This window comes from Micromys minutus (assembly GCF_963924665.1).
Source record: "Micromys minutus genome assembly, chromosome: 5".
Taxonomy (NCBI): domain Eukaryota; kingdom Metazoa; phylum Chordata; class Mammalia; order Rodentia; family Muridae; genus Micromys; species Micromys minutus.
In genome coordinates, this window is record NC_137974.1 from 29,804,123 (window position 1) to 29,829,608 (window position 25,486).

The window sequence follows — 25,486 nt, forward strand, 5'->3', positions numbered from 1 at the left end:
GAACCACTCTTCCAGTGAACCACTCCCTTCAGTGAAGTAGGAATATCCCAAATTCCACAACTTCTCAAAACAATGTCACTATTTGGGCACCAAGTGTTCAAACACAGAGACCTCTAAGGCACGTTTTGAATTCAAAACACAACATTACACATCCATAGCACGCTGGTTGGTATTGTAGCTCCACAACCACAGTGATTGGCTTAAGGGTGAAACATTATCAGACCAGATGTGCTCAATGAGTGCCTTCCATGGGATTTTCCTGGAACTATTAGGAACCAGCTACTCCCTTTACACTGGGATTATGTAGTAATAATCCGAGCTAGTAGCTGGTGGTCTCTGTCCTTGCTGTAGAAAAGCCAGTGAAGACAGAGATGAGCTGAACAACACATTTGAAATCTTAGATCTCAGTAGACATGGAGGTAGTCACCTTGGAAGGAGCATTGTGTGCTGAGCAATTGGGTGCTATTTTCTGCTGTGACTTGGTTGTTTCCAAGTCAGTTATTACAGTTGCACATTTAATTTATTGCTCAGAGGTTCTCCTTTCTCATTTGTGAAGGAACAATCTACTGAGTGAACTCCTAATTCTCCTTAAATCTTGGAGTGTTCCGAGAATCTAAATCTCAACCTTGTGGCACATGCTATAGAAGAATTTATTGTAATGGTGCTCAGCCTCCAAAAGAAAATAAATCTCAGAAACTGAATCTCTGAATTGTCTCTCAATAATTTCCTTCAACTATGTATACTTAGGTGTTGGCTTAAGTTTATTTTTAACAATGAATGAAGTGTGTGATGAAAAAATTAATAGCATAAACAGGTTACAGTGTAGGCTTTCAAACCCTTTTAAAAACACAAACAGCTTTGAAGAGGGGAAAGTATGTCTAAAATCTAATATTAATATCTAATATTCAGTATGCCTAAGTGTTAAATATAGCTATTACATCTACTTGAAAGCAATGAAACTTAATATTTTTCTTAAAACTTAATTAATAATTAAGACTAAGCAATCCCTTTGTACCAATCAACATAAAGTTAGTGTTCTGTTCAAAAACTCTGTCCATAGATGCTGTCTTTTATCTCCCAGCATCATGAGTATATCTCAGCAAAGATAAAAGAATGGGGGTAGGGACCACATCATTTACCTTGAGAATAGACATTCAGGAACTGGGCATACTGGCAAAGATTAAACAGCATGATTTAAAAGCTGAAGTGTCCAAGCTCCCATCTCATGATATCGTTACTCAGTTTTACAAAACGTAGGGAAAATAATGAAAAATTTAATATAAATATCCTTTCTTTTCCTACCCCATGAGGCGGACTACACAAGCGTTGTAAGCTAATTTCTAGGTGAACCTCATGTGAATAGAAATATCAGGTTGACGGTGTTGAAATATGACTCACTGAAGAATGGGCTCAAAAGAAAAGCATCACTTAGCACCCGCAGCAGTTGAAAGCTGCTTACTAGCACACTTAGCATCCCTGCCTGATGTGGGAATATGGATGATGAAAGTCATGGACAATGATAATCTAAGTGGGGAAGTGAGGCTTGAGTAAGCTCCAGCAATTTAAAAACCCGTAGCGGTGGGGGTTGATGTTCGCATTGCCGCTTCCCAGTTTTCAGAATGAACCACTATCTCTCAGTGAGGAGGAGTCTGGTCCTCGCCTCTCTTCTTGATCCCTGGAGTGATTACTTCCACAAGTACTGTATTGGAGCCTGACTGTTGTGTGGTACCCTGTGAGTGCTTTGGCTGAGGTTTTGGAAGAATAGTCTTGTTTTAGTGGTGGGGTCTCTAATGTATTGTCAGGAGCAAGAGGGGGGAAAAGAGATAATCCATTTTCTAATGCAGAAGTAACTTAGGAAATCCCTGATGAGAAAGTTCATCCCTGGCTATTTTTGAAAGTGTTTTCCAGCACTAATTTACAAGAGTAGACTCTGCGGTTTGTGCTTGTATACATGATATCAGAGACGAATCATCTAAGGAGTGAATGATATTTGTGTTTATTAGCTTTTTGAGCCTCTGGGAAGGCATGAAAAAAAAGAGTACAAGTTCAGTTCTTAAAAGGATGCACAGTAGGCTTCTTCTTCAGAAAGAGAATGAGTGTGTCCAAGATGCATTTGTGAAGTTTCTGTGGACACACTGTCCCCATGTACATTAACCCTTCTCAAAATTTGAACTTTATCAGAATCACTTAGCAATTTTAAGTTAACTGGTCTTTAGGTCTTTCACCAGAAATACTGAGGCTAGCAGAGTTGGGGAAGAATTATAAAACCCGATTCCCACTTGATAGATTTATGGACAACCTTGGTTTCTTAACACCACTGTTTTTAAGTGGTTCCAGTATCAGTTTGTCAGAGATAATTGCTTTGTCTCCATGTTCAAAGGAGGCCCAGTGTTCTACAAATTTGAAATATGCAGTGCGTTCTTGGCCTGCTTCCAGAGAGACAGTGTGATTGTTCAAATATTCACAGAAAAAAAGTTAAAGCATCTTGGTTTAGACTTAGACATGGCTTGTTTTTATAGGACATTTTAAAAGTAACCAAGACTTTAAGGGAACTCACATATGATCCAACCATTCTTTCTTTCTATATGAGGGAGACATGACAAAGGCAGAGAGGCTAAGTGCCTGGCCTATTATCATTCTGTTTAGACTTGGGATCTGGGTTTGGAAACATTTGTGCTTGAATGCATCTGCAGCACCAAATGATACATAGAGCAGAAGCTTATTAAAATGCATGGGAAAATATAATAGCATAGCTAAAACGCAATGTGATTTCTCCAGATTCCAGTTGACAAAGCAGAGATGTGTCAGTAGTCATTAGTGATATGTGGTTTGTAAACCATATGAGAAAAAGGTGTAGGCCAGGATTCTGTAGATCTATCACTCAGTTAGATTAATTATATCAACTAATAACGATTGGGCTCAACTGGATTTTTACGTGAATACACTCATTTAATCTTTTAGGAAAAAAACCCTGTACAAATTGGAAAATGTTACTTTTTATTTCATGTATGGAAAACAATCTTGTCATGGTTTGCACAGGTGGGAAATAGAAAGTGAAGATGCTAACAAACACGTCTGCATTTCCGGCCCTCTCAAAAGCAGCATCATAGAGAGAGCTTGGCACACCGTCCTAAGTAGAAGGTCTTCATCAGTTCTCTTCCCTTAGACTTAGGGACCATGAAGAAGGGGAGGCAGGAAGATGATAAAATCACAGGGGATGGAAGACACCAAGGAAACAGTGTCTTCCAGACACAACAGGACTGAGGCGCGTGTGAACTCACAGAGACTGTGGCAGTGTGCACAGCGACTGGACAGGTCCAACCAGATGGACTCCCAGAGCTGAGATGGAGTGGACTTGACGCCCCCGCCCCTCGTTACTAATCAGGAAGCTATCTCCAGCTGACAACCACTCACAAAAGTAAAATTTAGTTTTCTCCAATGTAGTCTCACTGGGAATATAAACCACACTTAGGGGCCCTACACCCAGCCGTAGATGTGACTATAAAACAGACTTAATGGTAGATATTTTTGTCTCATTGTTTTGTCTGGGTATTAAAAAATCTTACTGGCTTTCCTTGTATATTATCATTTATGATTGCGTGTATGTGTGTGTGTGCACGCGCTCGTGCACTCGAGCACATGTGTGTGCTTCTCTTGCTTTTGAAAAAAATCCTGGTATGTTTATTGTTTGCTTCTTTGATTGTTTATCTCTTGTTTGTTTTCTAAAGAGGCAGGAAAAGAAGGTACAGATTTGGATTCAGGTGAAGGATCTGGGAGCAGATGACAAAGGACAAACCATGATCAGAATTCACTGCATGAGAAAATCCAATTATTTTCAAAGTAACAAAAGAAAACAGCAATTTAGACAATGCTATTTTCTCAACAGGATGACTTCAAGCTTTAAGAAATATCCAGATTACTAGATGTCAAGATCAGGATCCTGAAAGGGTTTGGAAAGATTAAAAATAAGGATGAAAATTTAAGGATGCTTATGATATTATATACATTTAAGTTATAAAACAGAGGGACATCTGTAAGGGTGTTGACTCATCAATAGTGAGGGATTTCAGTTACACACACACACACACACACATGACTGTAAAGTAACTGCCAACTACTTTCTATAATTTAATTATCAGCCACAAGATAGATAAGAGTGTTAGATATTTTGGATCATAATTGGAGCTATTTGGAAGTTCAATGATCTTTTAAAGGAGACTCTGGTTCGGTTGATCCAAAGGAGAAAGTGTTTCTTGGAAAGAGAAAATTCCTGGCCTTAGGCAGCAGAATATCTAAATTTGCCTTCCATTCTCTATGTTCTACTGATCTCTCTCTCTCTCTCTCTCTCTCTCTCTCTCTCTCTCTCTCTCTCTCTCTCTCTCTCTCTTTCTCTCTCTCTTTCTCTCTCTCTCCCTCTCTGTCTCTGTCTCTCTGTCTCTTTCTTTCTGTCTCTGTTTCTCTGTCTCTCTGTCTCTGTCTCTCTCCTCTTCTCTTTCGCCTCTCCTTCCTCTCCCTTTCTTTCCCTTCCTTATTTTTTCTCTTAATCTATTTTTCTGGTTTCATTCTTACTCTCCCTGGTGGAGCTGTAAGTCATGCTGTTCTTGGGTTCTAGCCACCATAGCTAACTCCTGGACAAGGGGAAGTCATGACATTAACTGGGCCACTTCTCATTTTTCATTATTTTCTATTTCTAATGATAATACGCAGGACAGTATGGGTCAGTGTGTTTTAATTCTAGCATCTTCAGAAACCTGCCTGTGTGCACTTCACCATGATTTCTGTTTGGTGCTATGGTTCCTGTGGTTTTTCTTTTTCTTCCTTCCTTCCTTCCTTCCTTTCTCCCTTTCTTTCTTCCTCTCTTCCTCCCCTCATTCCTTCCTCCCTCCCTTTCTCCCTCCCTCCTTTCTTTCTTTCTTTCTTTCTTTCTTTCTTTCTTTCTTTCTTTCTTTCTTTCTTTCCTTCCTTCCTTCCTTCCTTTTCTTTCTTTCTTTCTTTCTTTCTTTCTTTCTTTCTTTCTTTCTTTCTTTCTTCTTTTCTTTCTGAGGCTACTAGCTTATAAAAATCAAGACTTAAAGTGTTTATCTTTAGTTTAGGTGTATGAGTGCCTGCCTGTATGTGTATTGTGTACATGAGAAAGATAGAGGAAGACATCATATTGCCTGAAACTGGAGTAACAAAGGGTTGTGAGTTGCCGTGTGGATGTTGAAAACAACCTGGCAAGAGCAAAAAGTACTCTCAACCATGTGGAATTCTCTCCAGCCCTCCAACCCAGGCACTGATGCTGGGGTCCTTACTAACTTGTTTATTCAGGTGACAGTGATATTTAAAGAAAGACCTGACAGGATGGGCTTTTCCTCTCCTCTTTTTCATTCTGTTCACTTTCCTCACTTCCATTCATTCTTTGGAGAAATTCTAGATTCTAAATGTATATAAGATTTAATGTTAACACAGAAAGTTATTCTTAGAAAATTTAGTGCAACAGAATTATGTTTCTTAATTATTTCAGGTACAGAGGTAATGTGCTTGATAGTGAATGTGCAAATGGAGCTAATGAAAGAAGTATAATGTTCCTTCTAATTGAGGAAAGAAAGAAACACGTATTAAGGCAGACACAAGACTTTGGATAGAAAAGAAGCATTCTGAGGAACTACCAGACTGACTTCCAGAGTGGTTGTACCAGCTTGCAACCCCACCAAAAATGGAGGAGTGTTCCTCTTTCTCCAAATCCTCATTAACATCTGCTGTCATCTGAGTTTTTTATCTTAGCCATTCTGACTGATATGAGGTAGAATCTCAGGGTTGTTTTGATTTGTATTTCCCTGATGACTAGGGATGCTGAGCTTAGGTGCTTCTCAGCCATTCAGTATTCCTCAGTTGAGAATTCTTTGTTTAGCTCTGTCCCCCATTTTTAATAGGATTGTTTGATTCTCTAGAGTCCAATTTCTTGAGTTCTTTGTATATATTAGATATTAACCCTCTATCAGATGTAGGATTGGCAAAGATCTTTTGCCAATATGTTCATTGCTGTTTTTTACTTTTGACAGTGTCCTTTGCATTCAGAAGCTTTGCAAGTTTATGAGGTCCCATTTGTCAATTGTTGATCTTACAGCATAAGCCATTGATGTTCTGTTCAGGAATTTTTCTCCCGTGCCTGTGTGTTCCAGGATCTTCCCCACTTTGTCTTCTATTAGTTTCAGGACACAGCTATACAACTCCCGGGCATACACCCAAAAGATGTTCCAACATATAACAAGGACACATGCTCCACTATGTTTATAGCACCCTTATTTATAATAGCCAGAAGCTGGAAAGAACCAAGATGTCCTTCAACAGAGGAATGGATACAGAAAATGTGGTACACATATGCAATGGAGTAATACTCAGTTGTTAAAAACAACGACTCCATGAAATTCTTAGACAAATAGATGGATCTAGAAAATATCATCCTGAGTGAGGTAATCCAGTTACAAAAGAACGCACATGGTATGCACTCACTAATAAGCAGATACTAGCCTCAAAGCTCAGCATACCCAAGAAACAATTCACAGACCATATGAAGCTTGTGAAGAAGGAAGACCAAAATGTGGATGCTTCAGTCCTTCTTAGAAGGGAGAACAAAATACTCATGGTATGAAATACAGGGACAAAGTGTGGAGCAGAGACTGAAGGAAAGGCCATCCAGAGACTGCCCCACCTGGGGATCCATCCCATTTACATTCACCAAACCCAGACACTATTGCTGATGCCAAGAAGTGCTTGCTGACAGGAGCTTGGTATGATGTCTCCTGAGAGGCTCTGCCAGAGTCTTACTGATACAGATGAGGATACTTGCAGCTGACCATTGGATTGAGCACAGAAACCCGATGGAGGTGTTAGAGAAAGGACTGAAGGAGCTGAAGGGGTTTGCAACTCCATAAAAAGAACAACAATATTAACCAACCAGACCCCCTAGAGGTTCCAGGGATTAAAACACCAACCAATGTGTACACATAAAGAGACCCATGGCTACAGCCACGTATGTAGCAGAGGATGGCATTGCCTGACATCAATAGGAGAAGAAAACCTTTGTCTCTCCCAATGTAGGTGAATCACAGGAGGTTGAGGGGGACATGCGTAGGTGGGTGAGCACCCTCATAGAAGCAGGTGGAGAGAGGATGGGACAGGGGGTTTCCAGAGGGGAAGCTGGGAGAGGGGATAACATTTGAAATATAAGTAAAGAAAATATCCAATAAAAAAATTAAAACTGTTAAAGAGGGCTCTAGAGAGGTTGTTCCCTCAGTAGAGAGATTGCTGGGAAATGGAAGGACCCGGATTTGCATCTTCAGCACTCACATAAAGAGTTGCATGGGTACAGTCCCATATGTTTGGGAAGAGGAAGAGGATCCTGAAGCCCTGAGCAGCCAGTGTGTATGAATCAGCGAGCGATGTTCAGTGACAGATCCTCAAGAACAACAACAAATGAAGAAAAGATGGCGGCGCAATTGAGGAAGACCTCTGACATCGCCTTTTGGCTGCCAAATGGACATGCAGGCACACGTGCCACATATAGGTGTTATGCAGAGCCTACACATGAATAAAACATTTTGAAAACTCTCTGCTTCCTCTTTCTTTCTCTGAGTGGAAAGAGGCAGCTAGAGAGCTCATCTGTCATTGCAAGACAAATCAAGTCAGATAAAACACATTCTCCTGCTCCTGAGTTCTGATCAGTGTCTCCCAGGCCTGGCTGGATGTCCTGTCAGATGTACTAAATGGAAGACCGAGAGTGTCGTAGTCTGTACTTTGTCAGTCACTCAGAGCCCCTTTACCCAACCAAAATGCAGGTGTTTGTCATGCAGCCAGTACCGTGGCAGTCCAACATGAAGTTAAAACACAGGGACTCCATGTTCTGTTGGCTGAGCTTTCAGAGGCTGGATGGAGAAGGGCAGATTTCCTAGTATCAGCCAGAGATTTTTTTTTTCCAGAGAGCATGAAGTCCCCAAAGAGAAACTAAGTGTATTCTGAGTAGAGTTTATATTAAGCACCTGACTCCTGCTGCGAACAGTGAAATGTGGTTGTTTTATAAATTAGCCACATTTGAATTCTAAATCACTACAGGTGCAACAGAGCCTTTGATATAAGAGTAAGCGTATTTGCTAACAACCAGAATGCTCACTCAACAGTGGGGCTGGGGGAGGGTTGGCTCTGCTGTTTGAGGAACTTATCTGCTACTAAGTAATATTCTCGGTACCTGGCTGTACAAAATAATGATATTGATAAGAAGAATAAATCTGATCTTGGCTGTTTTGTGTCAAAATAGTAGAAGAAAAATTTTTGTGCAAGTGTGCAGAAAAGTAATAAAACTGCTTAAAAAACAAATTTAATGGCTTCTAAGACTATATATTTTCAATAGTTGTTTATACTTCTAATTTAACACTATTATTCCTACTAGGAATCTTGTTTCTAAAGGTGGAGAGATTGGAATAAAACTGAAGACTCTTAATTTTCCGAAGCAATTCAGAAGTTTTAGGTCTGATTTCTATCATGTTCAGTTCTTTGTCTCAAAGAAAGTCTTGTAATAAATCTTGTTCAGGCTTCTGTCACTTTCCCTTGTTCTTCCTCAAGGCATGTGGGGGTTGAGGAGGACTTAGATCTTAGGCAAATTTTCTATAAATAAATTTTTACATTATTACTAAAGGCATTTCCACAATTTATAGCCATACTTCTAGTTTAAGAAGTTAAAAACATCAAACTTTATGCTGGTGATATATACATAGATATCTATATCTATATCTATATCTATATCTATATCTCTATCTCTATCTCTATCTCTATCTCTATATCTACATCTATATCTACATCTATATTTATATCTATAATCTATATCTATATCCATATTTATATCAATATCATCTATTCTATATCCATATCTATATTCATATATATATCATCTATATCTATATCTAATCTATATATCAATATCGATATTGAATAGATTTAAGTATCAAAGTAGTGCTTGGCAGCTGCCAGCAAATTTTCTGGGAGCAGTTCAATGAGCATTGTGATTTTTGGCTATTCTTTGTTTCATGAGCATCTGGCTTTGTCTAGCTGTACCATCAGCCTATGTTTAAATTCAAAGCATCTCTTCTGGTCCGTATAGTGACTAGAAGTAAGTTTCCCAAAACAAGTTTGAAATCTGTTGGCAGGTCCAATGGAAAAATCCTGCAGCTATTGCTTAAGTTCTGCCTCTTCTGGGGATATATAAAACCCTCTGTCTCCTGGGTTGTTGGGTCAGCACTTTTGAGGAGCACTTAGAAAGGATGGCATCCCCGGCTTTCCATCAATGACAGCCAAAAGCCCTAACTACTAGTAATGGCATAATGGGGAGTTAAGAGAGAACTCCAGAAAGGGTCTCAGGAAATACTTTCCCAGAGCCAGTCAATATGAAAATGAGGTTGCCTTCCAGAGTGAGCGGTCAAGTCTTGTCACCAGGATTCTGCCCGCTTGTGCTATCAATACTGCAGCTGCTCTCATGACTCTGCCCGTTGATCAAGCACCACTTGCGCTGCAGGCTCCTTGTGGAACAGACTTAGACAGAGTGTCTGCAAGAGAAAGCACTCCGAATGTTCCGTAGGAAACAACTCCCGAGCTGACAAGGAGAGAGCAATGGATAGTCTCCTTCCCAACTCTCTGTTTCTATTATAAATTAGATGCCTACTTAAAAAATGAGCAAAGCATAAATAATTTAAGCGAAATCAAAGGCCTTTATTACCACCACTGTAGCCTGCTTCTGAGGCTGACTCGTCTGCCCTGGCACATTTATGGATGTTTGCTCTGCTTTGCTCTCTATTTCTCCCACAAGCAAGTGTGTGCTAAAGAAGAAAAACAAAATAAAATGAAAAGGAAAGGAAAGAAACCTCTTGGTATTTTATTCTTGAAGTGGTTCAGCCTCTGCCTAACACTTGCCTGCCTCCCTTTCTTTCCCCAAGGAAAGGGTGGGTTGTTTTAAAACCAGGGGGAGTGGATCACAGGACAACGCCACCAGGGATGTTCTGGGAACCATTCAAAAGGAACTCTTCACAGAACATGGTGTTCTTTTCCATCCTTACAACTTCTTCTAGCTCTGGTTGCAACCTTGTCTCCTGCCTTCTATATCCCTCCCTCCCTCCCTCCCTCCCTCTCTCCCTCCTTCCTTCCCTCACTTTCTTTTCTTTCTTTCTTTCTTTCTTTCTTTCTTTCTTTCTTTCTTTCTTCTTTTTCTTGGTATGGTGTTAGCTAACCAAATGAGTAAAACTGATCTGCCTCTGTTATAAACAAAATGCAGTGGTCATTTTTCAGCAGGAGACATGGACTCACTGGAATAATGACTAAGAACTGGAGGTAAGATCCTGCCTCTAATATGTACAAATACTTCAGCCGCTTATAAATGTGAAAGTAAAGATGTGGAACTGGAAGTAAGAATACATTTAAGTGGTGAAAGGTTTGTAAAACTTCTGTCATGTAAGAGATATGGTGGTTTAGGTAAAAAGGAGTTCGGGCAGAGGCAAAACATGCTGACTTTCCAACGCAGCCCCACAGTGTACCACTTGAATCCTTCTTAAAATAGATTTGCAACAAGAATTTAACTATCAGGAAATCTGGGGAAGGACACAATAGCAGACATGTGGGATTCATAGCTCTATGAAGTGATATTCTGTTATTACAATAGTCAGTGGGTGTCTTCTAACTTCATAGAATGAGTAAGCACATAAGACTAGAGTCTGCGGTGAATTGTGTGGCTGAAAAACAAAACAAAATAAACTAAAACAACAACAACCACAACAAAAACCCTTTAGTAATCACCAGAGTAAAATTGATGTGGCAAGTGGACTTCCACAGAGGAGCTCTCTCCAGCATCCCTAATAGGTAGTTTTCTAAAACATAGGTACCTGAAGAATATTTGCCCATTAGCCAAGATAAAAATAACAGCCATCATGGAGAGAGAGAGTTGTTGACAGCCTTTTAGAATCGCAGGTCTCAAACTTTTAAAGGATATCTTTCCACTCTCAAGAATTACTCAGAACTCTAAGGAGGTTTCATTATACAATTGGATGGGTTGTTTCTATTCATGACAACTGTATTCTCAGTTGAAATAGATGACTATTTTTTGGTAATATTTCAATTTACTAAATAGAAAGAAAAATAACAACCATATTCTCCGTTAAAATGTAAAACTACTTTAAATATTTCAATTCATTAAAAAATAAAGAAAAATATATTCACCACACATTAGCATAGCTCTTATTTTGAACTATACCAAATTCTAAAGGGAAAAATTATAGAAATAGCAACATATTTATTGGCAAATGCATTTTGTATGGCTGGCTTTATAAAAGACAGCAGATTTTATAAATCTTCATATGTTTGTTATTATTATTATTATTATTATTATTATTATTATTATTAATTTATCAAGAAGACCAATACCCGAGGAAAATAAGTTAAAGGAAGAAAGACTCATTTTGGCTCACAGTCTCAGGGGTTTTACTCTATGTTCAGTTGGCCTGAGCTGAGACTGAATATCACAGTGGGGTGAGTATGTGGAGAATGAGGGTGTTTACCTTAGGACTCCCAAAAGGCAAAGAGAAGACAGGAAGGGGCAGAAGGCACATGCCTTAAAGGTGTTAGTGATATCAGTGACCTTTCTCCTCTGGCTATTGCTACTTTTTAGAATGTTTACCTTTAGCATGGGACTTAGTATTTAACACATGAACCTGGGGAAAATGATTCATATCCAAGCCATAATGGTATCTATATTTGATGCATTGCAAGACTGCCCTTTTGATTACAGCACAAGAGGAAATCCTGGCCTTTTTACAGACAAATCACGAAGAAGAAAAGATTAGGGCTCCTAGAGAAGCATCTTAGGAGCCAAGGCTCCTCTCAGTGCTTTGTGACTGTTCTTGTGGAATACAGAGAACACCCTTGGCAGTGTTGTGGGGTGAACCAGACCCACCAACAGAAGGTCACAAAGTTGGTAGTGGCTGGTTCACTTCACGAGGGCTTCAGATGGAAGGGTAAAACATATATACCATAGCCCATGGTGTCTGGGGGGAGGGGAAGGAACCTACTGTTAGTAACAAAGAGAGATGGGTCTTTGGATGAGCTTCAACCTGCGAAGTTTCTAAGGTTTATTAAATGGGTGAGTCCAAGGCAATATTTCTGCTGCTTAATAATCTCAGCACTAGTTATGGGCATTAAAAGATTTATTTAGTCACTGTAGGAGTTTTAGATTCCTTAGTGAGGCTGAGATTGTTCAGCCCTAATGTGAATCTTCCTGAGGTGACCCACAGTTGGATATTCCTTTATACAGCAAGGGAATGATTTTCTACCAGCTCAATCTAGGTTGTCTTTTCTAATGAGCTTTTCTGTCTTGCACTGTATTTAAAAAAAGAAAGTTCCCAATACTCCCTGCCTTAGAGGAGTTGCTCCTCTTCTGTTCATTTCTCCATAGATCAGCCAATCCAGCAATCTGAGAAGATAGTTTATAAATTTGGATCCCCTTTTCTTCTTAGAAAATGAAATTATGTTTATATTTATCAAGAATCTTTTATGTTCTTTGTTTCAAATCTTACGTTTTGTGAGTTGCCCCACTTTCCTGGGAATATGACTGAAGACTTTATCTAATCTCATGAATTCTGTGACTTTTCTTTCTGCATTAGCTTCCTGAATCCAGTAATTGAAGTGCCCAACAGGTTCAGCAGCTAGTTCTACTAAGAAAGGACCTTCTTGTGGATTGAGCCTTGAGAATGTCTCTCAAAGAGGTTTAAAATTCACCAGCACATTCCTAAAACCCAAGTTTATGCAGTTGTGGTTCATCTTAATTGCAAGGTCACACTGTGGCCTATGTTCAAGGAGAGTTCCCAGGTGTGGGCTGCTCATTTTTGAAGGGGCCTTGCACACAAACATCATAAATTTCTTCAGTGCATCCTCTTGCCAAGCCTGCAGATCAGACCATCAGACCTACTACAGGGTCAGATAACGTTTCAGTTTCCCAAGTATAGAGAGAACTAGGATTGATTGGAGAAACCCCACCAGTCTCTGCACTTCAACTCTTCCCATTCCAGAAATCTTCCATGGGATTTCTAAAGACAGAGCGACTCCCAATAGAGGAGGAGAGCTATATCAGCGAGGGAACAGGGCTGGGTATCACCCCCCCCCCATCTTTATCATTTTCTTACCACTTCTTTACTTTTCATTGGAGAGAAAATTAACGTTTTCTGTTCCAGCCACTTCCATAAACTGAATATACTCCTCTCATCCGAATTAAGCATACTTTGTCTTCTGTTGGTGGCTAAATCAATAATGTCCAAGGCTTTCTAAGGGTCTGTCAGATGGCCTCTGTCTAGTGCAGTGTGGTTCAAAACCTTCCTAACGCTGTGATCCTTTAATACAGTTCCTCATGTTCTGGTGACCCCAAGCATTAAATTATTTTTCTTGTTACTCCATAACTGTAATTTTGCTACCGTGATGAATTGTCATACAAATATCTGATATTCAGGGCGTCTGATATGTGACCCGATACCTTAGTGAGAGAATGGCCTGAACTGTGTTCCTTATTTATAAAGTTGGCTGTTTTACTTTATAACTGCATTGACAATAACAGAATAAAGTGGAACTAATTCCTTGGTCCCATCAATACTGTCTTTGTCATACTTTATATTCTCTCAGACTCATGATTCTACTTTAATCAAGTTACAGCTCCTCCTTCTGTCTCAGCTGCCCCCCAGTGGTGGCCCTGTCCGTGCACTGATCAAGGGCAAGAGTGTCATAGCCAGACTATCTGAGTCTAACTGTTCCTCCAGTTTCTAACTGCTCTATACTCACAGGCAGCTGATTTCATTTATATTTTTTGAACTTCTACTCCATAAACTGGTAGCGTTAATCAACGCCGCTCTGTATTTCCCGGAGATTAGACAGGTTAATGCACACAAGCATTCCAGATGGTTCTAGTCCTGCTCTGCCCGGGTACCACCTGTCGGCTTCTATTTCCAGCTACAGTGCTCAGAAAGCTTTATTCCTGGGCAAAGGAAGTATCTGGGACTCCCCACTGCATCACAGATACAGACTTAAGCCCAGCCTTCATTACTCCCTGTTGATTTCCTTTAGCCTAATTTCTCAAACTATTTTTGCTGTTAGGTTACCACACACACTTTCCAGCGACTGGGACACCGAGACATCTCTGTCTCACATTCTGGCTTCTACATCCTCATTCATCTGCCCATCGCATATTAAAATTGCATCCATTCTTCGAGACTTAAAAACCAATAGCATCCCTTTCAAGAGGCTCTCCATCATCTTCCCGGAAGGAAGCCATTGACTGACCTTGTGATCTCAGTTCCTTATTGTAGCTCCTCCCTGGCATTTTGCCATGGATATTATCTACTGTAATTATATGTATCCGTCTTCCCAACTGGAGTGGAAACCCCTCCAAAGCAGGAGGCATTTTGCATTGATGTTTACATGTCCCCTGCTTTTCTAGTCGGAGTATTGCCCAGAATGAGAACCCCGGGAGCATGCATTGTACCCCGTAACAACAGCTGCCGGTTTTGAATTCAAAATTTGAGCTCAAATTAAAAAAATACACAGAATGACAGATACTGTACGAGTGGTGTGCACAGTCTTGCTCAACCTGCAAAAGGTAGAGACACTTGCTGTCTTCTCATTTCTCAGATGGGAACATTGAGTCATAGTGACTTACTGTTGACAAAGTGTAAAATGCCATGAAGCTGACCTGAGTGTTCTCCAAATCTAGACTCCCAACTATCTTAGAAGCTCTTTCTATTCTCAGAGGAAAGTCTTATGGAGTAGATAAACATGCATGTGCATGGGTACACACACACACACACACACACACACACATACACACACACACACACACACACACACACACACACACACACACTAATTGGTCCTTGGGCTTCCTGACATTGCAACAGTCATACACTGTTCTCTTCCACTCTGATTGGCTGAGATTTAGTTCTTCCATTTCTGGAGACACTGGATTCCAGGAGCAGTCACAGATACCTCTCCTGTCAACACGGCTCCTTGGGACAAGAACTGAGCCCTAGTCAGTGGACTGACTGCAGAGAACTCTCCAAAGGATATGTCAGCATTATGCCAGTCTGATTAAAATGCAGAAAACAAATCACCCACTGCCTAATGTGCATTACACTGTACCATACGTATTTGATGGCATATTTATGCATACATCTTCAGAAACAATATTCTTGTAAGTCTTGTATCAAGCCCTTGGGGAGATATTGGCAGTAAGCAGGAAATCAGCAAACACATTGATCCTACATGCTCTGCGATGTTAGTGGTACTCATGAAATTGAATTCCATCTTAACATATTAAAATCAATATACAGTGTTCAGTTTAATTTAGAATGTAAAATACCATCAAGGGTTTTCAAGACAGAGAAAATAATAGTTTGAAACTCAGATATGCATGTATCATTACAGAGACCATTTTCCGTTATTTAGAATAAGCATGTGCCTAGAATAGAAAAAATACTGCTCAGTCTGTCAGAACAAATAGCAATCCGGGGCCACTGAGAGGGCTCATTGAAGAAAGGCGCTTGCTGCTCCGCCTGATAACTCAAGTTCAATCCTCAGGGCCCACACGGTAGCAGGAGAGAACCGACTTTTCTGCGTCCCAACATCCACCCTGTGCACCACCCCCCTGCGACCCCCTGAAATCAATCAATGGAACTAAAATAGGGAATAGGAATTCAAGTTCTTCATTGATCAAAATAAATTAAAAAGGGGTTCTTTCTTTTAAACTAGCATGGAACATTTAGCTATTTCTCTGCATAATTTGTTCTGAAATAAAAATTTTCCCCAAAATTACACCCAATGTTTATAAATGGAGAGAAACGTTTGCTTCTTTCATCATGAGGAATGTGACTGATGCAGCTTGTATGGGAGATGGGAGCGCGCATGGCAGGGGCTTGTATGGGAGATGGGAGCGCGCATGGCAGGGTCCGGGAATTCCACATTCTCCCCCGGCGCTCTTCTGCTTTATCCCCTACACCTTTCTAGTCTCAGGATGGAATTCAGAGCCCTGGTTACTTGGATCACCACCACGTGATGATTGCGTTCCCAGAAGAAATGAAGGCGAGCCAGAGTGAAGTCCTTTACATAGGTGGTGTTAGTTACTACTCCAATCAGCGCCAGCGCAGCAACCATTCCTGCTTTGCTCTTACAGCAGAGAAAAGGCGAGCCAGAGGCAACACTTGTCCAGAGCTACCAGCTTGAAAGTTACCGTGAGGCTCTGAACCTGACTTCCTTTGTTTCGTGTCTTTTGTTTCTTGTAGCTGGGTCTGGAGAAGGTAGCAAGGGTCTTTTAGAAATCACTGCTTTGGTTTCAATCAAAACCGTTTCAAGAGAAAGTTGAAAGGAAACAGCAGACAAGGGGTTAACCTGAGCACCTGGATAAGAAAATGTGTGTCTCCCAAGAATCATGCATAAGAAAAAAACACAGACACGGGTGCTGCTAGTGGGAATTTTGTGCCTGATGCACAGTTCTGTTTTGCTCGTTGCTGCTGGTCCTCGTGGGTGTGATACTTCTCTAGGATCCCATTTGAGCTCCTCGGAGGCTAAGTGGGAAGCATGCGGCGGTCTGTTGGGCACTTTGCCAAAGTGTACAGCTGTGTGATCCAGTTTGATGAGCTTATCTGTCTTCTTCCTCATACCACCCCGTGTGATGTCCAAAATGTATGTCATCGCACAGTTAAAAATCCTTGTCTGTATCACCGGAATGCTCTGAGGGAAAATAAAGGCCCTTGGTGGGATTTAAGTAGTCCCAGGTCTGTTCTTAAGAGAATAGACGGTGTTCACTAATTTCCAGATGCCTTGTGATTGAGTATCCGATTCTTTCAGGAGCCAGTTCTCAGGTTAGTTTCACAAGGATGCTGTGAGGTAACGTCTGGGAAGCACTCTGCACTCCTTTGAGAAATGTGCTACGTCAATACCATGTATTATTATTTATTGTCAGCTCAGGAGAGAGGCATGGGCCACAGACGCCTTCCCTTTTCCTTTCCTGGATGCATCAGTCCTGTGGCTTCGATATATTTTGCTTGGAACTTTCTAGTAATTGCCATCCTTGGAAAATGCAGGGTGTATTGGGAGCCCTTCAGGGGCAGAGAATCCACTCAGTGCCACATGAAGGGGGGTGGATCTTGGAGTTGCTCAAGTCAATCATTCTTTCCCCCAATGAGAAGCCTTCTCTTACTATCGAGTATTTCATTCTCTCCCTCCCCCTCTGTTTGTGTGTATGTGTGTGTTGGGGGAGGGGATTAGATTTGGCACATTGGCAACAATAAAGAATTCTTTATGCTATTTCAAAACGCCATAGACACTCAAGTTAACCAGCATGCATTCCTTCCTTCCTGGATCTTTCAAAATACAAGCAACCTTCTAGAATTTACAGCTCAGTTGTTCCGATTTTCTCTGTAAACTTTGCTAATCATTCTCGACTGTCTGGATAGGGTCGTTTCAAGATGTCTGACTCCCGCCCTTGTGGAAATGATGATTATTTGGATGAAGGGGACTTTCAAGGGGTCCTTAAGGCTGCACTGGCATTGTCTTTAATTCAATATGGCTACGTTCTCAGGAAGAGTGGATAAGTACCCAAACACACAGAGGAAGCCCCTGTGAAGACAAAGGAAGAAGATTGCCTCCTGAAAGGTGATGGAGCACAGCTCACGTCTCAGATGCCTGCAGAACTATGAGGAAAGTAGATTTCTGTTGTTTAAGGATTCCATGTTTGGTACTTTCTTGAAAACTGAGAAAATAATAACAACACAGAAACAAACAAACACGCAAACCCCTTTTATACTATTCAGTATTTTAGTGCTCAATGTATGGCTCAAAGGCTAGGGCTGTAGCTCTGGGTTTTATTTAGCCAATGTCTCTCAACCTCTAGTGTTCTGACCCTTTAATATAGTTTCTTACATTGTGGTGACCTCTGACCATACAATCATTTCAGTGCTACTGTTATGAGCTGTTTTCTGGCGGTATTAGGTAACCACTTTTAGGCTGAGAACCATTGGTTTTAGTCTTTGTCTAGGATGGGAAAGGCTCTGAGTTCAATCCTCAGACTTATAAAGAAAAAATAAAACCTTCTTTTAGATGATAATGATGATGATACACAAATTATGGACCATTGATACCACCTTGGATCTAATAAAAACTCTGAAGTCTAGGGCTTTACCCAGACCTCTGGAATCTGATCCTACATTTTATAAAACTCCAGGTATTCCATATGCAAAGGTTTGAGAAGATCAGTCATGGAATGATTTAGTTTGCCTTAGGTAACAGCCAAACTTCAAGTTTAGATGAGCAGTGGTTAATTTACTCCCATTGTCTTAATCAATGTTACTGTTGCTGGGATGAAATACCAGGACAAAATCAACCTGGGGAGGAAAAGGGTTATTTGCCTTATGTGTTTACATTATAGTTAGTTCATCGCCAAAGGATGTCAGGACAGGAACTCAAACAGGGCAGAAGCTCATTCACCTCTAGCATGCATCAAGTTTACTAACTAGCCAGCACACCATCCTTCTCTGAGTTGTCTAGGTAACCCTATTGGTTTTGGTTGGGCTCTCCAAGATGGCTGCATTTGCACAACTATTGCTAACTAACCACTCTCCTTCCCTTCCCACAACATTTTGTCTTTCCTCTCCATTCCATCAAGGCAAATTTATGTTGTCCAAATATTTCCAGATGTGTAATTTTCTACTGGAGAATGGCCAAATTATTAGAAGCTATATTTTAGGGAAATTGACCCTACCTCTCCCAGCACCTAAGAATTGCCAAGAGTATCTTCCTGATTGGATTTTAGTCCTGATCACATGGGGAAACCCATATATGAAATTATTATTGGGCCAAGAATCTCATGGTCAGATTAAGAACCTTAGGGGAAAAGCTACTATTATCATTCTGTTAAATGGACACAGTATTGAGCCAACTCCTAATGACCTATGATTATATCCAATGATATGATGTGCCAAGATTAAGATCGCTCTCAGCTCTCATCAGAGAAGCTTCTGCTTGTAGTAGATAAGGATCAACACAGGTTATCACAATATCATTATATGTTCTCTAAATACATATATATATATATATATATATATATATATATATAGAGAGAGAGAGAGAGAGAGAGAGAGAGAGAGTGTATAATGTTCTCCTTTAAATGAAATATATATATTCTGCACCTCTCTTCCAAAGACTCAGGAGTTATGCCCTATTGCATTACATATATATATATATATATATATATATATATATATATATATATATATATATAATGAAATGAATGGCAGTATTTTCCCATTTGTGGTGGTAATATATAGGTACATCTTAAAGTAAGTATTGTTTTAGAATAGGTAACCAAGGTCAGGAAAGTGGTTTAATGTATAATATGAGTGGCATGGTAGTTTTGCAAAAATTGTGAAGCTAGTTCATGATGCTCTAACATTTGAGGAACACTAGCCTCAACTAATTTTTCAGTGTTTCAAGAGTGAAAGGTCAGTGGATCCTTGGGATGTGTGAGGGCATGACATATGTATGGTCACCAAGGCATTTCTTCTTTCTTATGTCCCAGGAGTCAAACTGGGCTTCGGTGAAAGTAAGCCATCATTTTCTTATTGACTTGCGGTGTCTTGTCTCACCCAGGATTTTTATGGTAATATCAGCTGCTGACATTTATGTGGGGTTTTCTGGTTGAAAAGCTCTCTCACATGCTTGAAGTCATTTGATCTGTAAAGCATTTTATCTGTATGGCATTTTATTCTATAGAGAATGATTGCTCGTCTTTGAAAGGGAGGAAGGTCTGGCTATTATTGGAATCTTTCTCCCAGTAGGATCAGAGAGTCCTCTATATGCAAGGTTTTCTAGAAGGCTGACCCTATTTGTTGAAGGCCAACTGTACCTTTGGCCTTCAGAGACTTCCTAGGTAATGAATCAGCAAAAGCACAATTCTTTGGGAAGAGAAGACTTGCCCAGTGCATGGACAGGTGGGTGTGGCATTCAAGGACACTACTTGACCTTACCAGTATTCTTCTAAGCCTGCCTCCTGGTCTTGGTAGAAACACCCAATAGAAGCAATGTTGGTGAAACATTATTTGTCATGTGTTGTCTTTTTCAGTCTTTCGAATGCTAATTTGAATGACTAGTTTGTTAGGTCCCTTGTGGGGGATTCTTCCTTCACTCTTACAGAGTTTCATAGACATTTTAACTGTTTCTGTTCTGTCATATCTGCCTTAGGTGACTTGGCAATGGTGTCTCCTGTACTGAAGAATGGGCTCCTTAAAGCAGATATATTCTTCCCAAAACTTGTGTTGAGCACTGCATGGGGTGTCTTATTTTGCATACAGCAGGTACAGAAAGAGAATTTGGGTACTAGAGATTAAAATGTAAAACAAAGCATATTAATCAAGAAGAAATAATAATGAGATTAAAGCTTTGTATCAATATCACGTTGAGATTATCATGGTTTGCACTGTAGCTCTAGGAATAAATGTTTGTAGCTCACTTCGCCACATTTTTATTTTTAAACTGTCATTTCTAGCTGGAAGAGTTCAGGGCTATCAATCTACTATTGATAGGGCCATTAGGGTTTTTATATTTAATTTTGAAGTATAAAATTCCCAATTTTATATTAATTTAGAATATTAAACATATGAAATACTTCTACTTTCTTTAGCTTTGTTTGCAAAATTTAGTGATTCTACAGACACCTATGTGCCATAAGAATCTTAGATATTGCTGGAGATTTTTAAAAGGTGGAAATAGTGCCTAACAAAAATCTAATACTTATAATATAATTATTATTAATTTAATATTCAAAATAAAGATTTTTAAGTAAATAGATATTTAGTACTTAATTTTAAGTTTACATGTAACCTTTAAGTGAAATTATTACTACCAGATATCTTTTGGTAACTCTCTAAATAAAACTTAAATTCCCATGAACATCCAGTTCTAACCTCTATCATTGAGTATTGCTTTAAATAATTTTAATCCTTGTCATGAAGGCTGCACATTTTTTCTGAATATCCACTAAGCCCTGGATGTCTTCTTTTTGTTGCCCTGAGAATTTTGAAGTCCGAGTAAAGGAATTAAGCCTTCATGTCTTATTGTATTTACTTTATATTTTCATTTTCCAGAGTCACATGTGTTCTGTGGTGATTTGGTACAAGCTAATTACATTCTCAATGCTGACTTTTCTCAAAGTCTCATGGAAACATTCATACACAGATTAATACCTTAGAGACACCACAGGTTCTGGGAAACTCCCAAAATAAGTAATGAAGTCTAGACACGGAGAGAGTTCTAGAAGAAAGCAAGGACTGGTCCCTTAAAAATAACAAAAAAGGTAGCTTATGTATAGTTAGAAAGTTAAAAAGTAATAGAAAGTATATGGACACAAATTATGAAGGGCTTGGATAGTCCTTAAAATGACAGCTCACACTGAAAGACCCACAGTGGCCGAGATGGGGGAAGGTGTCAGTTACCTTTCCTGTTGCTGTGATAAGCTACTTGACATAGGCAACCTCAGAAGGTTGGCTATGGCTTACCATAACAGGGACAGTCTACTGTACCAGTGAGGCCCTGGCAAAAGGACCTTGAGATGGCTGATTCCACTATATGCTGTCAGTGAGCCTATATTGGCGAATGTTTGTGCTCAGCTCACATTCTCCTTTTTATTCAGCATGGGATCTCTGACCTAGAGAATGGTATCACGCATTTTTTAAGATAGGTCTTCAGAAAATCCATACAGGTCAAGGACCTCAGCATAAGAGCTGATATCCTGCAACTAATAGAGATGAAAACCCATATACTGAACTCATTATCACAGAAAAGGTCTTAATGTATAGGACCCTGATGGTACATCCAGTAAGACTGACAATAACAGATGGGACCCTTTGAAATGAAAACTTTTCTTTATAGAATAGAACATCATCATTCAAGTAAAGGGGGAGACTACAGAATGGGAAAAAAACAACTTGTCAGTCAGAGAGCTATTATCTAGATATTTTTAAAACCCTAATAAATATATAGCAAGAAAACAACCTTATTAAGCACTAAACTGAGCATTCTGAAAATAAATAAATAAATAAATGTTAGAATTTTTAAAATTTTCAATATCTTAGGCACCAGGAAAATTTAAACTACTTATAGATTTTGTATTACTCCACTCAGAATGGCTAAGATAAAAAAAAAATCAGATAAGGGCCTGGTGGATGTGGGACAGGGTAACACTTATTTACTGCTAGTGGGAAGGCAAACAGGTAGAGACACTGTGCAAATCAATACAGAGCATCTTCAAAAAGCTGAAACCAGATCTGACACACAGTCCAGCTATATCAATCTTGGGCATATACTTGAAGGTGTATATACCTGAAGGTGTCTATATCCCACTGCCAAGACACATTCTCATCCATGTTTGCGGCTGCCCTATTCACAAATGTCATAAACTTGTGAGTGAATGATTAAAATGTGATATGTTTACATAACAGACTACCACACTGCTATTAAGCAAAATAAAATAATGAAATTTCAGGTAAATATATGAAATTGGAAATAATTATTCCAAGTGAGGTAACCCAGGCTCTGAAATACAAATGTTTAATGTAGTCTCTTATTTAATATATTAGTTTTTAAAGATATGTGTGTTTTTAATCAAAATCAGAGCGGAAATCAACCAAGAAGAAACAAAAAAACCATAGAAAGATTCAACAAAACCAGGAGCTGGTTGTTTGAGAAAATTAACAAGATTGATAAACCTTTAGCCAGATTAACTAGAGGACAAAGAGAGGGTATACAAATTAACAAAATCAGAAATGAAGAGGGAGATATAACAACAGAAACAGAGGAAATTGAAGAAATCAGATCCTACTACAAAAGCCTATACTCAATAAACTAAAAAATCTGGAGGAAATGGATACATTTCTAGACAGATACCAGATACCAAAGTTAAATCAGGACCAGATAAACCATCTAAACAATCCCATAACACCTAAAGAAATAGAAGTAGTTATCAAAACCATCCCAAACAAAATAGCCCAGAACCAGATAGGTTCAGTGCAGAATTCTATCAGACATTTGTTGATGACCTAGTACCAATACTCTCCAAACTATTCCAAAAAATAGAGTCAGATGGAACACTACCCAACTCATTCTTCGAAGCCACAATAACCCTCATTCCTAAACCACACAAAGACCCTACAAGGAAATAGAACTTAAGACCAATCTCTCTTATGAACATTGATGCAAAAATACTCAACAAAATTCTTGCAAACCGAATCTAAGAACACATCAAAATGATCATTCATCATGATCAAGTAGGCTTCATTCCTGGGATGCAGGGATGGTTTAATATACAGAAATTCATCAACGTAATTCACTACATAAACAAACTCAAAGATAAAAACCACATGGTCATCTTACTAGATGCTGAGAAAGCATTTGACAAAATTCAATACCTAAATGTAACAAAAGCAATATACAGCAAACCAATAGCCAACATCTAACTTAACGGAGGGAAACTTGAAGCAATCCCAATAAAAGCAGGGACTCAACAAGGCTGCCCACTCTCCCCCTACCTATTCAACATAGTACTGAAAGTACTGGCCAGAGCAATTAGACAGCAAAAGGAAATGAAAGGGATACAAATTGGAAAGGAAGAAGTAAAAAAATATCACTATTTGCAGATGACATGATAGTATACTTAAGTGATCCCAAAAATTCTACCTGAGAACTTTTACAGCTGATAAACAAGTTCAGCAAAGTGTCTGGATATATATAAAATTAACTAAAACAAATCAGTAGCCTTCCTCTACTCAAAGAACAAACATGCTGAGAAATAAATTAGCGAAAAGACACCCTTCACAATAGTCACAAACAATAAGAAATACCTTGGTGTGACTCTCACTAAGCAAGCGAAGAATCTGTATGACAAGAACTTCAAATCTCTGAAGAAGGAAATTGAAGATCTCAGAAGATGGAAAGATCTCCCATGCTCATGGATTGGAAGGACCAACATTTTAAAAATGGCCATCCTACCAAAAGCAATATACAGATTCAGTGCAATCCCCATCAAAATTCCAACTCAATTTTTCATAGAACTTGCAAAGAGCAATTTGCAAATTCATCTGTAATAACAAAAAAGCTAGAATAGCGAAATCTATTCTCAACAAGAAAACATCTGCTGGAATCACCATCCCTGACCTCAAGCTATATTATAAAGCAATTGTGTTAAAAACTGCATGATACTGGTACAGAGATAGACAGGTAGAAAATGGAACAGAATAGAAGATCCAGAAATAAACTCTCACACATATTGTCACTTGACTTTTGACAAAGGAGCTGAAAACATTCAGTTGAAAATGGACAGCCTCTTCAACAAATGGTGTTGGCTCAACTGGCAGTCAGCATGCAGAAGAATGAAAATAGACCCTTTCTTATCTCCTTGTACAAAGCTCAAGTGAAAGTGGATCAAAGATCTCCACATAAAACCAGGTACACTGAAACTATTAGAAGAGAAAGTGAGGAAAACGTTAGAACACATAGACACAGGGGAAATATTTCTGAACAGAACACCAATGGCTTGTGCTCTAGGATCAAGAATTGATAAATGGGACTTAATGAGACTGCAAGGTTTCTGTAATGCTAAGGACACTGTCAAGAAAACAAAACAGCAGATTGGAAAAGATCTTTACCAACCCCACATCTGATAGTGGTCTAGTATCAAATATATACAAAGAACTCAAAAAGTTAGACTCAGAAGAATCAAACAATTCTATTTAAAAATGGGGTACAGAGCTAAACAAAGAATTCTCAATTGAGGAACATCAAATGGCTGAGAAGCACCTAAGGAAATGCTCAACATCCCTAGTCATCATGGAAATGCAAATTAAAACAACCCTGTGTTTCCACCTCACACCAGTCAGAATGGCTAAGATCAAAAATTCAGATGACAGCAGATGCTGGCAAGGATGCAGAGATGGAGGAACACTCCTCCACTCTTGGTGGCATTGTAAGTTGTTACAGCCACTCTGGAAATCAGTTTGGCTATTCCTCAAAAAATTGGACATAGTACTACCTGAAGACCCAGTTATTTTACTTCTGGGCATATACCCCAGAGATGTTCTAACATACAATAAGGGAACATGCACCGCAATGTTAATAGCAGCCCCATTTATAATAGCCAGAAGCTGGAAAGAACCCAGATGTCCTTCAGTAGATGAATGGATACAAAAATTGTGATATATTTACACAATGGAGTACTACTCAGCTATTAGAAACAATGACTTTATGAAATTCTTAAGAAAATGGATGCATCTAGAGAATATCATCCTGAGTGATGTAACCCAGTCACAAAAGAATAGAAATAATATGCAGTCACTGATAACTGGATACTAGCCCCAGAAAGCTCTGAATCCCCCAGAAACAACTTACA